The sequence below is a fragment of the Balaenoptera physalus genome (genome assembly GCF_965194825.1).
Source record: "Balaenoptera physalus genome assembly, chromosome: 6".
In the NCBI taxonomy this organism is placed as follows: Eukaryota; Metazoa; Chordata; class Mammalia; order Artiodactyla; family Balaenopteridae; genus Balaenoptera; species Balaenoptera physalus.
The window spans coordinates 40,495,624-40,507,749 of NC_138885.1; the positions used below are offsets into that span (position 1 = coordinate 40,495,624).

General features: G+C 38.4%; 1 long non-coding RNA gene across 11 annotated transcripts in view; it reads left to right on the forward strand.

Moving 5' to 3' along the window:
* Positions 1–12,126, forward strand: part of LOC309662423 — a 153,393-nt gene that overhangs the window by 650 nt on the left and 140,617 nt on the right. For 3 of the 11 annotated variants that reach the window (XR_014264649.1, XR_014264651.1, XR_014264653.1), the window contains exon 2: positions 3,393–8,093. This is a non-coding gene — a long non-coding RNA (uncharacterized lncRNA). Of the gene's footprint in view, positions 1–19; positions 8,094–12,126 lie in introns of those variants that run through there. The other 8 variants (XR_014264650.1, XR_014264652.1, XR_014264654.1 and 5 more) reach the window with 7 other exon arrangements.

Here is a 12,126-nt window from a genome sequence, read left to right on the forward strand (position 1 = left end):
GAGAAAGGCTGTGCCTGGAAAAGCCTCCTCCACGCGACTGTCAATCTCACTAAGGGGTGGGATGGGGGGGACGGAAAGGGGCCCTGTAGGAGTCACCAGAAAACTTGGAGTAAGTTGGATGCGACGCAGGCCCGAGGAGGTGGCTTTCGCCTCAACTTGGAAGGCTGTGGCGTTAAGGGCGCGGACGCCAGCAGTCTCGCCAGGGAATTGAAAACCCCAAATCCTTCTTTCCCTCCTTTCCTCCCTCTTGCCCTCCTTTCAGCCCTCCCTGACCTTTATCCTTATTTTCTTGAAATTCTTTCCCAATTGCCTTTCCTACATTATCCTTTCTTTCTATCTGATATCTCCCTTTTGCAAGCCCTTATTTTGTTTCCTAACATCTCCTCTTCTCTCTCGCTCTGATTCTTTTCTGCCTCCTTTATGTGTCCAGATTTATCATTTCGTTTTGAAAACACAATGTTTCATATGTAATTAATCTACCAGCAGGAGGTCAGGGACACCCTGACTAAAGTAACTCCCTTGGGTCATCAGAGAACAAGTTCGCCAGGTGTCAGTGAAAAGTAAAATAATAATAATAATAGTAATAAAATAAATATAAATCTGTATCTCAGTGATCATAGTGGCTCCCTATTCTGAATTATCATATCAGCTCAAATTGACTTCCTTTTTTCTTAAAAGATATAATCTTCCTGGAAGAAAAATGAATAATACTTGTTCTAGGGAAATTCTATAGAATTAAAGCAATGTGAAAAATTTTCTCATTTATGGTGATATTTTAGCAGGGCTTAACAGACTTTAGAAATTACCATAGGTAATTTAAAGAAACTTAAACTGTGCTTTTTCTTTTAATGACTATTTGGAAAGTGTAAAAAATTCCTAAAGCACCCCTGCCCCACACGAATCAATTCAGAGAGAAACATCATGCCCTGTGTTCTGTACATGCTAAGCAAATTCACAGCTTGAGTTGCTGGGTTGTTTTCTTCGCCAGGTTGCCCTGTTGCCTAGCAGGTGAGTGAACACGGAGCTGCATATGTCATGAATGTGGCTATGGTTTTAGTTTTCCTTATTTTTTTTTCTGTCTTTCATTCATTTTGAGCATGTTGTTCTCCTATTAAAATTCAGAGTTTGCACTTGTTTGCAATTTGTTTACTTTGTTGGATTTTTAAAACTTGTTAGAAGTCAATTGAACATGTATATTAAGCCCTTTTTAGGCCAAGAAAAATAAAGATACATTAGAAAGATGCTTTTTATGCTTCATAATTATTAATTGACATTTTATGATGAATAATTAATCATTTGAATAATTTTGGTATCTCTGATCTGAACACATATTTGCATATCTAATGCTTGATTTTAACTGTGTTTTTTTTTTTTAATTCATTCTCTCAGGATGAAGAAACAAAGTAACATTTTAATGTAAAATTTCTCTCTGACACTTGCAAAAGTTTATTTATTGAGTAGTAGTATTCTTTCCAGATATCCATAAAACTTCTTAACAATTGTGAATCATTTATGTAGCAGTCATATGCAAATATGTGACAGAACTACAATTAATGAGGAAAAACAATACCCTATGTAAAATCAAGTCACTCTCTTCCCCAAATGCAGAGATGTGCACTAATTATGCACCATTTTTTCTTATTGGAATTTGATCATTGAACTTTTTGGTTATGTCTATTTACACATGTCAAAAAGTGAAAATTGAGGTAATTGACAAATAATTCATACCTGAATTTAAGATAATTTTTTACTTTTACTTATTAATGTATGGGCTGATTTAAAGTTATTTTAAAATGATCAAGCAAGCCTATCCCTGATATTTTTATACCCCTGTGTCAGTTGACGTCCAAAGAATCTATTTTGAATACTAACCCTGCAGGTTGCTACCTGTGTGATTACCGACAATCTACTCTAAATTTGTTTCCTTAGCTATGTTGTGGGTACACTAATAGTGCCCATTCTTTCGAGTTTTCTTGAGAACTAAATAAAGTAGTGCCTGAAACTTCACTATAGTGTAGCTTTATTATTGTAATGAAAGGTTGAAAAAATAACATGGAATATACGGATCAATTGAGGACAATTTAATTAATTTTGACTAGTTAAAAACAGCTATTTACCTTTTAGTATCATTCGTCATTTTTCTATTGAGAAGTGAGTGCTGTGTTATTAAAGTGAAGAAATAAAATGGAAAGCATCATAGGATTTTTGGCTGGTTTACAGTTCTTTAGACCTCTTCAAAGAATTCGTAGCCACAGACATGAAAATAGTGTTTTTTTATTCTGTTAGTTAAGGAGTTAATTTATCGTATTCAATATGGTCATAATTTGGTTATAAATATCAGATTTCTTTTAGTCCAAATGTATGAACTTGAAGTTTCTCATGTTCTTTAGTAACATATTGTCTTTGACTGTAAGGGTTAAATGTGCAGAAGCTCAGAAGCGGTCTTGAGTAAGACTTGTGAGAAAAAAAAAGGGCAAACTTACAAATTTGGAGACCAGGAATTTGGCTGTCAGAACAGTATTTGTTGTAAGACCATTCATAATGAGCTGAGTGAGCATTTCCTTTTGGAATTGTAGTTATCCTGGGGTTTGCACTAATTCTAAGTACCTATAGTGGGGGAGAAAATCAGTTTACTAATGGAAAATGAAATTCCTTAGTCTCTTAAACATCCAGAAGGCCAGATTTTCTTTTTGATGCAAAAGCTGAAAAGTCAATGCAAATGCTTATGGGAAAAAACTATTGCGATATTTAGTCCCAATACTGACTTCTTTTTCTTGTTGTTTTCCTTAAGACTCCTCAAAACACTTAAAGGGTCCCTTAATTGTTTCCTTTCTCAAAGGATCCATTCCATGCTTCTTTTCACGTTGAAACTACCAAAAGGGCCATTTGGACATCAGCCTAGGGGCTCAGAGTGACCTGTACCTTTTTCTTTTTGTCCTTTGTAAAGGGCAATGGGACCAAAAACTGTTTGCACCTATAGATTGTTTAGTGACCTGGAAATAACTTCATGCTGCTTTGTGGTCTTCTTTAACAGTCCTTATTCTGTTAAAAGGTCAAATTATAAATCTTGGATGTTACTCAGTTCTAATTTTGCACCGTTCTAAAAGTGATTTTTTTTTTTTTTTTTTGCAGTCATGTTTCAGGTACTTAAATATAAAAACCTTACTCTCAAAAATTATTCTCTTCATGATAATCACAACTATGAAATAATAATAGCTAAGAAAAAAACCTGCTTTTCTAGGCCTGGCAGTGTAGATGTGACCTAGAGAGAATCAATGACTTTCTCCAGAATTCAAGTGTCTGGTTCTTCACGGGCCTTTGAATCTGCCAGATCCATCCTCCTGGCAGACGCCACATACAGGTGACATCCAATGTCTTCTCACCTTTCGCAGACATCTTTCTGAACCACTTGTGCCCACCCACTCTGCACACTGCATTGTGACCCACTTCCAGACCTCCTGGATGACTTGGTTAGTACTTGTTTTTCCATGTTTGGCTTATTTTGCCTTTTGGATCTAGCACTTAGGCTCATTTTTCCAGTTACAGCATTGGCTCAGGTAGAATGGTTTCTCTGGCTTTGTTGCCTCTGGCTTCCCAGATAAAGTGTCTTTCCTAGTTCAGTCTTCTCACCAGGACCCTTGACTTAGGGACACTCCCATGGGCAAGTTCCTGCTCGCTCACATTGGCCCCAGTACTGGGCCTAAGCACAGGACAAGTTAGTGATGAAGGAGAGATCATGATACAGGCATATCTGGAAATTGTTTTTTTTCTTGTATAATTTTTAAATTGCTTGTTGACTGGGAACTGGACCTCAATGTGTTTGACACCAGATTCTTTACATTCTCCTCAATTACAGCATATTATAGTGGCAAAGATATAGGCTTTGAAATTAGATGAACTGGATTTGACTCCCTGCTTTGTGAGTGCTAATTGTGTATTGAGGACAAGATATTAAGCCCCTGAGAACTTCATTTTTAAAATGAGCAAAAGAGGACTTAAATTTAAGCTGGCTGTGGTGAAAAAATATGACAATATATGTAAAATGTCTGCTACAGGGTAGGCATATCAATAAATAGGAATTCCTTCTCGTGAATTACCTGGAAAATACATGAAGTTAAATTACAGAAAACCAGAGTGAATGTAGCATGTATCTTAGATGATACTTATTTCATCATTTTTAATTATTTTAGTGCCATTTATTTAATTATTTTAATTACTTTATGATTTTATTAGGAATTGTTTAACTGGTTCTTGCATTTTACAGAAATCAATGCTTACTGAGAACAAAGTTGGAGAAGTAACATGGAATTTCTTAACTTGTAGTAGAAAAGGTGGAGTGCCCATGATTATAAGCATCACGATTCTAACCTCTGAGGTAAATAAATTTACTTTACAATTTCATTATGTATTTCACACTTCTGTTTACAATTGTAAGAAAAAATATTTTCCCACCTAATTCTCCCTATGTGACCTGGCATAAGAGGAAGCACTCTGGCAGCCAGTTTGGTGTGGCCAAGAAGTGTCAAAGATCACTCATTCAAGGTAAAAAGAAGAGGCCCTTAATACTGTCCAAAGCTCTATACCTACTCTTAACTCAAACTTATGAAGTTTGAAGGAACTGGGAAGGGGGTAGAAGGGAAGGAATAGCACTGAGAAAGTTTGCCTGCAGTATCTTCTCCCCCCCCCCCCCACCCCAGGTTGAGTGCTGAAACATCTGCTTGAAAAAAAAAAAAGGTAAGAATATGTGTATACTAAAGACATTGCTACACTCTGCCGCCTGCAAATTCAGGAGTAGGGTTGTGTCAGCAGGCCCTGGCATGATCTACTGTGTATGTGACTTTTCTACCCTATGCCCTAGAAAGGAGGGTGTCAGGGGAGGACTGGCTTTTGGACACAGGGAGCACATTGTTCCAATGGTTCTGCTACAGTGCAAACCAGGCTTCTTTTTCTCTCTCTGGAAGTAACTTTGCTACACGCAAAAAAAAAAAAAATCGATTCCTATTAAGTTTTTCCTTGGCCACTGTGGAACCATAGGTATGGCTCCTGTGCAACGGGGTAATTTTTCTGGGTTGAGGGAGGCTGGCTTGCCTATTGTTCTTGGCTCATGGCTAGCACCCTTCTAGACAAGAGAGACAGAACAAAGCTGAAAGTTCACAGACAATACGTGGCCTTTTAAAACAGGAATGAAAAACTAAAACCTTGTTCTTCTAAAGCTTAGTTTATCTATCTACTGTGTATTTGGAATTTCGTTTTAGAGAAATCAGCATGATCCTGAGCTATAGTATTACCTACCATCATTTAGCATTTATCTGGGATATTGAAAGCTTATTTACAATAATTTGCTGTAGTAGTTCTGTAGAGATGATCTCTATTGAGGTTTTGCTTCCGTTGGTGAGGATTCTTGTGTAGTTGTGGAGTTCAAGGCTAGGTGAAATATGCTTGCGAAGGTCATTTGAAATCACATTGGACTTTGAATTGGGGGCAAAGTAATGCTTTTTATGATATTAAAGCAAAGTAACATCATTTGGAAATTTTTAAACCATTGCTTCATTTAGGATCTCTAAATAGTAATTTATTTGACGAAGGAAGGTGACCTCTCACCAATGTCTCTTTCCCAGTCCCCTGGACTAGTGCCTATTATATAGGAAATATTTGTTGTTGTGTGTGGAGTCTGCCATTCATTAAGAAGCTTTAAAGGGATGTAAACTGATCTCCTATTTCTCACTTGTAAAGGACTGAGATAAGAATGAGGATAGTGGGAATTCCCTGGCGGTCCAGTGGTGCTTTCACTGTGGAGGGTGTGGGTTCAATCCCTGGTCGGGGAACTAAGACCCTGAAAGTCAAGCTGCCCGACTGAAAAGAATGTGAGGATAGATGAGCCTAGCAGGCAGGGACCATAGAACACTTAGACTGGCACAACCTCCTTTTCATCAAGTTATGTACCAGATTACATTATTAACACAAACTGTTTTATTCCCTTTCTTGTGTGTCAATTTTACACATGTTCTGAAAAAAAAATGAAGGAGCAAATGCAGAACTGTGTGTATATATTTGTCTTTCTCTTTAAATGGCTCTGATGAGTCTTTTCATGGTTTATTTTTAAGTAAATATATTAAAATTTAATAAGAGGTTTTCTCTGAAAAAGGAAAGAAATCATAGAGAAAAAATGGAGTAGATTAATAAAAGTATGGTTTGCTTAAGAAGGCAGGTGTGTAGTTGTAATTTAAGATAAATGATACCCTCACCCTGTAATACCACACAATAGGTAAATAAAGAAAACAGAGACGATGGGGAATTTTGTTTTGTTTTTCCGTTGTTTTGGGCCATGCCTCGTGGCTTGTGGGATCTTAGTTCCTCGACCAGGTATTGAACCTGGGCCCTCGGTAGTAAAAGCGCTGAGTCCTAACCACCGGACCGCCAGGGAATTCCATCTCCTTCTTCAAATGGACAGGCTCCATCAGCCAGTGGGCTGGGTGTTTTTCCTGCCAGCAACTTCATTTTCACGTAGACCAGTAACTGGTTGCCCAAAGATACTGAGGCAAAAAGTATTAAGTCCTGATTATAATACTTTCCCCTTCCCCTCTCTCTTCTTCCCTCTGCTTCAAGTCCTATTTCTCACTCAGGGCCCTTACCTCTTCTTATCTTTTCTTTCCATGCTTTCTATTCAGAGGAAAAACTACCTTTTAAAGATAGCCTTGTTCGTAACCTTCACAAGGCTTAGCTTTTAAATAATAAGATATGACCCTAGGATTTGAGATTTCCACTGTGCTTCAGAAAATTACCTGGAGGAAACAGAATGTTTACGTGAAATTCGTTATGAGGAAGGACAGTTCAATACTATTACTGTCTGCCCACTGCCTAGCATAGAGCTTGGAACATGAGAGGCACTGAATAATGTCTTTTGGATGAATGAATGCATGCATGCATGAATGCCATGTAAAAAAGCCAGACTTAAAACAACAGATGCCGTTTGTTCTACATGGCAAATAAGAGTTAAAAGGCATTAATGTAGGTGCAAAAATCACTGTGGTCACAAACAGGATTTTGATATTATTTTTGAATTCTGAGTATAATATTTAACTTCCAAAATGAAATACCTAAATCATTTACCAAGCAATAGAGATATAACAGTCCCTCAGTCACTCACTTGCAAAGGAAATTTTCAATACAAATAAAATCATACATATTTATACTAGGGTAATTCAAAATAACTTCCTCACATAAGCACTGCTACGTTCAAATAAAATCTTGCCAACACTTCTGAGTACATTGCTTTAAAAAAAAATGCTCCCTGTAGCGTCCGAACTATTTAAAAATTTTGCCAGCTTCTTCAACATACATCAGTTATCTCTCTTCAAATCACTGACAAGAATTTAAAAACTGCTTCATCAGAACAACTGTTACCCTTTCTCATACTCTAGTGAGAACCTGATCTTCTAAAAAGGACCATATTTACAGCTTCTTCTGAAATTTTGAAACCATTTGGCTGATATGTTTTTGCTACATTTTCTTTTCCTGATTTAATTACTGGGGACATTTGCATGAAAACAGGGGGATAGGGACATAACATTTGTGTCTTATGAGTTCATCTGTTTCCGATGCTTATTCCCCACCTGAGATCAGTATCTATTTTATTACAATTGGGAGGCCAGGAACTAGATTGGAAAAGATGAAGAAGTTGTTGGAGATGAACTAAAGTTCAGAAATAGGGACTTAGGAGCTAAAGGATTGGTGGGTGATATGATAATGGATTTTCTTCTAGTTTACTTATTTACCCGCAGTCATCATGTCAGTCACACATGCTGTTCCACTGAAAAGATCAGAAAACTGGGGAACTGCACAGAACTGGTGGGTTGATTGATGCTTCTCTAAGAAAATGCCCAGGCAGTTACTACTCTGTCGTAGGGGTCGAGAGGCGTCAAAGAAAACAGTTTACGAGCTGAGACGAGGTCATGTATGAACTCTAGAGACGGCCACTGAAAGTTGTGAAGGAGACAAAGCAAAATGTCCCACTAATTTTGACCGCCTTCACGAGGAGAATCAGAGAAGACTATCGGCGTGAATTCTGCGCATCTTCACCAGGAGATCCGTGGGTATGTAGAACTGTACATGTTCAAAACTGAAGCTGTAATCTTCTCCTAACTTCACTTTCTCCCATGTTCACCAGCTTGCTAAAGGGCATCAATGTCCATCCAGTCTCCTGAGCCCAAACCCTGGGTTGACCTTTGACTCCTGTCTTTCTCTTAACTTCCATAGTGAATCACTAAGTGCTAACGACCTTACTTCCACAAGTTCCTCAAATGTGCTCAAATCCTCCCCACTTACAACCCTACCCTGTTTCAGCTACTCAGCATCTCTTTCCTGAAAGAGGAAATGCCCAGCTCCTAACAGACTTTCCCATTTGTAGTCTTTCTTCCCTCATATCTATTCTTCATACCATCACCAGAGTGAGTGATTGATCTAGAACATAAATCTGACTGTGTCACTGCTGAGCATAAAAGCCATCAGCGATTCCCCATTACATACCAGCTGTGCATCTCCAACTCAGGTAACCCTAAGGATGGGTGTTTTAATATTTACAAAGAGTGTTTTGAAATAATACTACTTCAGCTTCAAGTTTGTTTCTTTCCCATAGTTTTGGGTAAAACTGAGGATCCAAGAAGCTGGGCCATGTTAATCTTGCCTGTCCCCAGGGTTTGAGTACCCTAGTGTGAGAAGCACGGTGCCAATGCGATAAACCACAAGTTCTTTAGAAAAGCACATGAGGTCCTCTTAGATGGAATGTTTTCTTTTCTTCATCCTCTTCTCCCACCACTCTTCAAATGGCACATTACACTTTTATAATATTGTTTGCATTTTCCCCTGAACAAACCATGCTGTTTCCAATGTTAGGGCCTTTACCTATACCGTTTACTCTACCAGGAATACTCCTTCCTGCTCCCTTTATTTGGCTGACTTCTCTGTTCATCCTTTAACTCAGCACACATGTCATCTCCTCCTGGCCCTTCTGTGTCCTCATAGCATTTAACACTCTGCACTGAGGTCCTTCCTTTATGTCTTCTTTCAACTGGAATAAGGCCTCCCTGAGGTCAGGGACACTGTCATCTTTGACTTTATACCCTATGATGGACTGAATGTTGTGTCCCCCAAATTTAATTTATTAAAGCCCTAACCCCCAATGTGATGGTAATTGGAGGTGGGGCCTTTGGGAGGAAATTAGGTTTAGATGAGGTCATGAGGGTGGGGTACCCATGATGGGATTAGTGGTCTTACAAGAAGAGCAACACAGAGATCATGCTCTCTCCTTGGGCATGCAACTGAAGAAAGGTTATGTGAGCACACAGCAAGAAGGTGGCTGTCCACGAGCCAGGAAGCCAGTTCTCACTAGGAACTGAATCTGCTGGCACCTTGATCTTAGACTTCCCAGCTTTCAAACCCGTGAGAAATAAGTGTCTATTGTTTAAGTCACCCAGTCTATGGTATTTTGTTATAGCAGCCTTAGGTAAGTGTCCCCAACTCTTAGTAAGTATCTGGCAGATAGTGAACACTTAAGAATACTTTTTAAACTGAATATGAATGTCATGGTACAAACTAATTTTTATTACTGGACGAAGAACTCCAAGCACATGCTTCTTTTTTGTTTTTTTGTTTTCACATGCATGTTTTATTGATAATGCGTTTAGCCACCAGAAGACCTTCCATGCTTCATGTTAAGAGGAGACCCAAAAGATGGAAATTTCTCACTGCATTTTTGAATAACTTGCATTAGTTTAAACATGCATTTGCAAAAGTATTAAAATAACAAGACCTTTCACATGTAAACATTTTCAAATTTCAAAGCTTTTACATATGCATTATTTTACTTGATTCTTATAATAAACTTTCAAGGTTGGCAAATATTTTTATCCCTAATTTGGAAAAGCAGGAAATTAAGATTTTGATGGAGTAAGACAAAATAATCAAACCTATTTTGGGAGTCCCAAGTATGTTTCAGATATGGAAACATCTTTGGAAACTGGTAAAGGGCAAATCTTATTATTCTTATGTGACAGATGAGGAAATACGGTGTTGAAAGGACTGACTCAGAGTCACATGGCACTACTGTCAAAGTAAAAATTGAACCCAGTGTCCTGTGACTCTGTTTGGTCCTGATACATACATATATATATGTATTAGAAAGGAAGCCATGGTCTTAAGAGAACACTGGAAGGAATTTTTTTCTCTTCTTTTCCATAACTGGTCTGTTACTTGTCTTTAGCACACAAAGACACCAAATCATAAACACAGTCATTCAAGAGAGTAGTTTGGAAGTGAAATTGGAAAATTAATTTGGCTTATTTGAGATAGGAGAGTAGGGGCAGCAGGGATCATATAGAGACTGAACATTTAAAAAATAATTTGTTCCCTTTGCCTTAAAGTCATAAACTTCTTAGTTTTAAGTAAACATAATGAAACTATCTGAATATATGTTACCTGCAATTTTCCGGAATTTTTTTCTGATAAATGTGAGTTCTAAGAAAATGTATATTTCTTAGAGTTCTGTTGTTGAATGAAGGGCTGCTTCCAGTGAGAGGCTGTCTTTCACTTCTCTTCACTCAGGATTTTATAAAGCAAATTTAGCAGATATTCTTTTGAAGGGAAAAAAATTTCTCAGAAGTTAAAATGGTAGATAAAAACATATTATTTGATATATTTGTGCTTTACAATATAAGTATGAAATAATGTAAATGTTCTGTCTAATGCATCAGTATTATTAGCCAATTAATAAATTCAAATATGTGATGAATCACGTCATTTCCTAAGCTAATGGATTGCTTGACAGTTGCATACATGTATCATATATGTGTTCATTGCAAATGCTTATTAATTTCTACTATGTGCTGGGCACCGTGCTAGGAATAAGGGTACAACAGTGATCAAGACAGACCTAATCCGGGACTTCCTTGGTGGTCCAGTGGTTAAGACTCTGCACTCCCAATGCAGGGGGCATGGGTTCCATCCCTGGTCGGGGAACTAAGATCCCACATGCCACACAGCATGGCCAAAAATAATAATAATAATAATAGTAGTAATAATAATAATAATAAAGAAAAAAAAGACAGACCTAATCCTTGCAGGCTGGCGGGGAGGACAGACTCTGTGTGATGAATGCCACTGGGAGTATAGAAGTCAGACCCATCTAGCCAAACGATGGCTACAAAATAAAGTGAAGGCGAGAGTAGATCTTCCTAATGCACAAAAGGTCAGGTCTTTAAAATCCATCAGCTACCACTGAAATTAGTTTAAATCACCTGTGACGTGTTTTAACTCTTCCAGGCTGGGCTAAAGGTATCTTGGGAACTTGGAGCAGGCTGGGAGGAAGAAGGGAGAAAGCCTAGTGTCAGAGCTTCAAGGAAGGAGACCGACGTTCCAATGACAATAGTTAGAGCGCTTTGGTGCCCAAAGCTCTCAGGAGACTGACCTCAGCATCCGGGGTTAATTCTGGTGGGGTGGTACTCTTCTTGCCAAGTATGAGGCAGTGTCTCTTCCTTTCTGGGGGTTCTGCTTCAGTTGTAATTGGACCCCAATCAGACCCATGTTGGGTCTCATGGACCAGCTCTGGCCCCTGACAGGAGGACATTATAGCAAGGGCTAGACAGGTTATCAGGGGAGTGGCCTCAAACTGGCGATCAGACCAGGGCACTTGTTTCAGGAGAGAACCAAATACAGGGACCACATCAGAAGGAACTGGGTGTTTGGAGGCTGCTCCTTAGGGGGCTTTCGGGTTCCTGGATCCTCCCTAGGGGTCAGGCCCTGTGCAGCAGTCTCCCTCTCTCTTTCCTCAATACTCTCTTCCTGCCCCCACTGCCCCTCTCTTCGTCATGTGTTTGTTTATATTCCAGTACTATATCTGTTATGCTCAAATGTTGACTAAGGCTTCTGTTTGCAACAACAGTTAATAGCTTTTGAATGTGGATTTGGCTTTCATTAGGAGAATATTATTTCCAGTAATTGTCAGTTCACTAGAATATAGGTAAGGCTTTGGGTTTTTGCTTTGAAAAGTATGATGCTTGAAGTTAAAACAAGTATAAACAAATAACATTAATATTTTGATTTATGTATTGATTTTCGTGGTTGTACATTTTT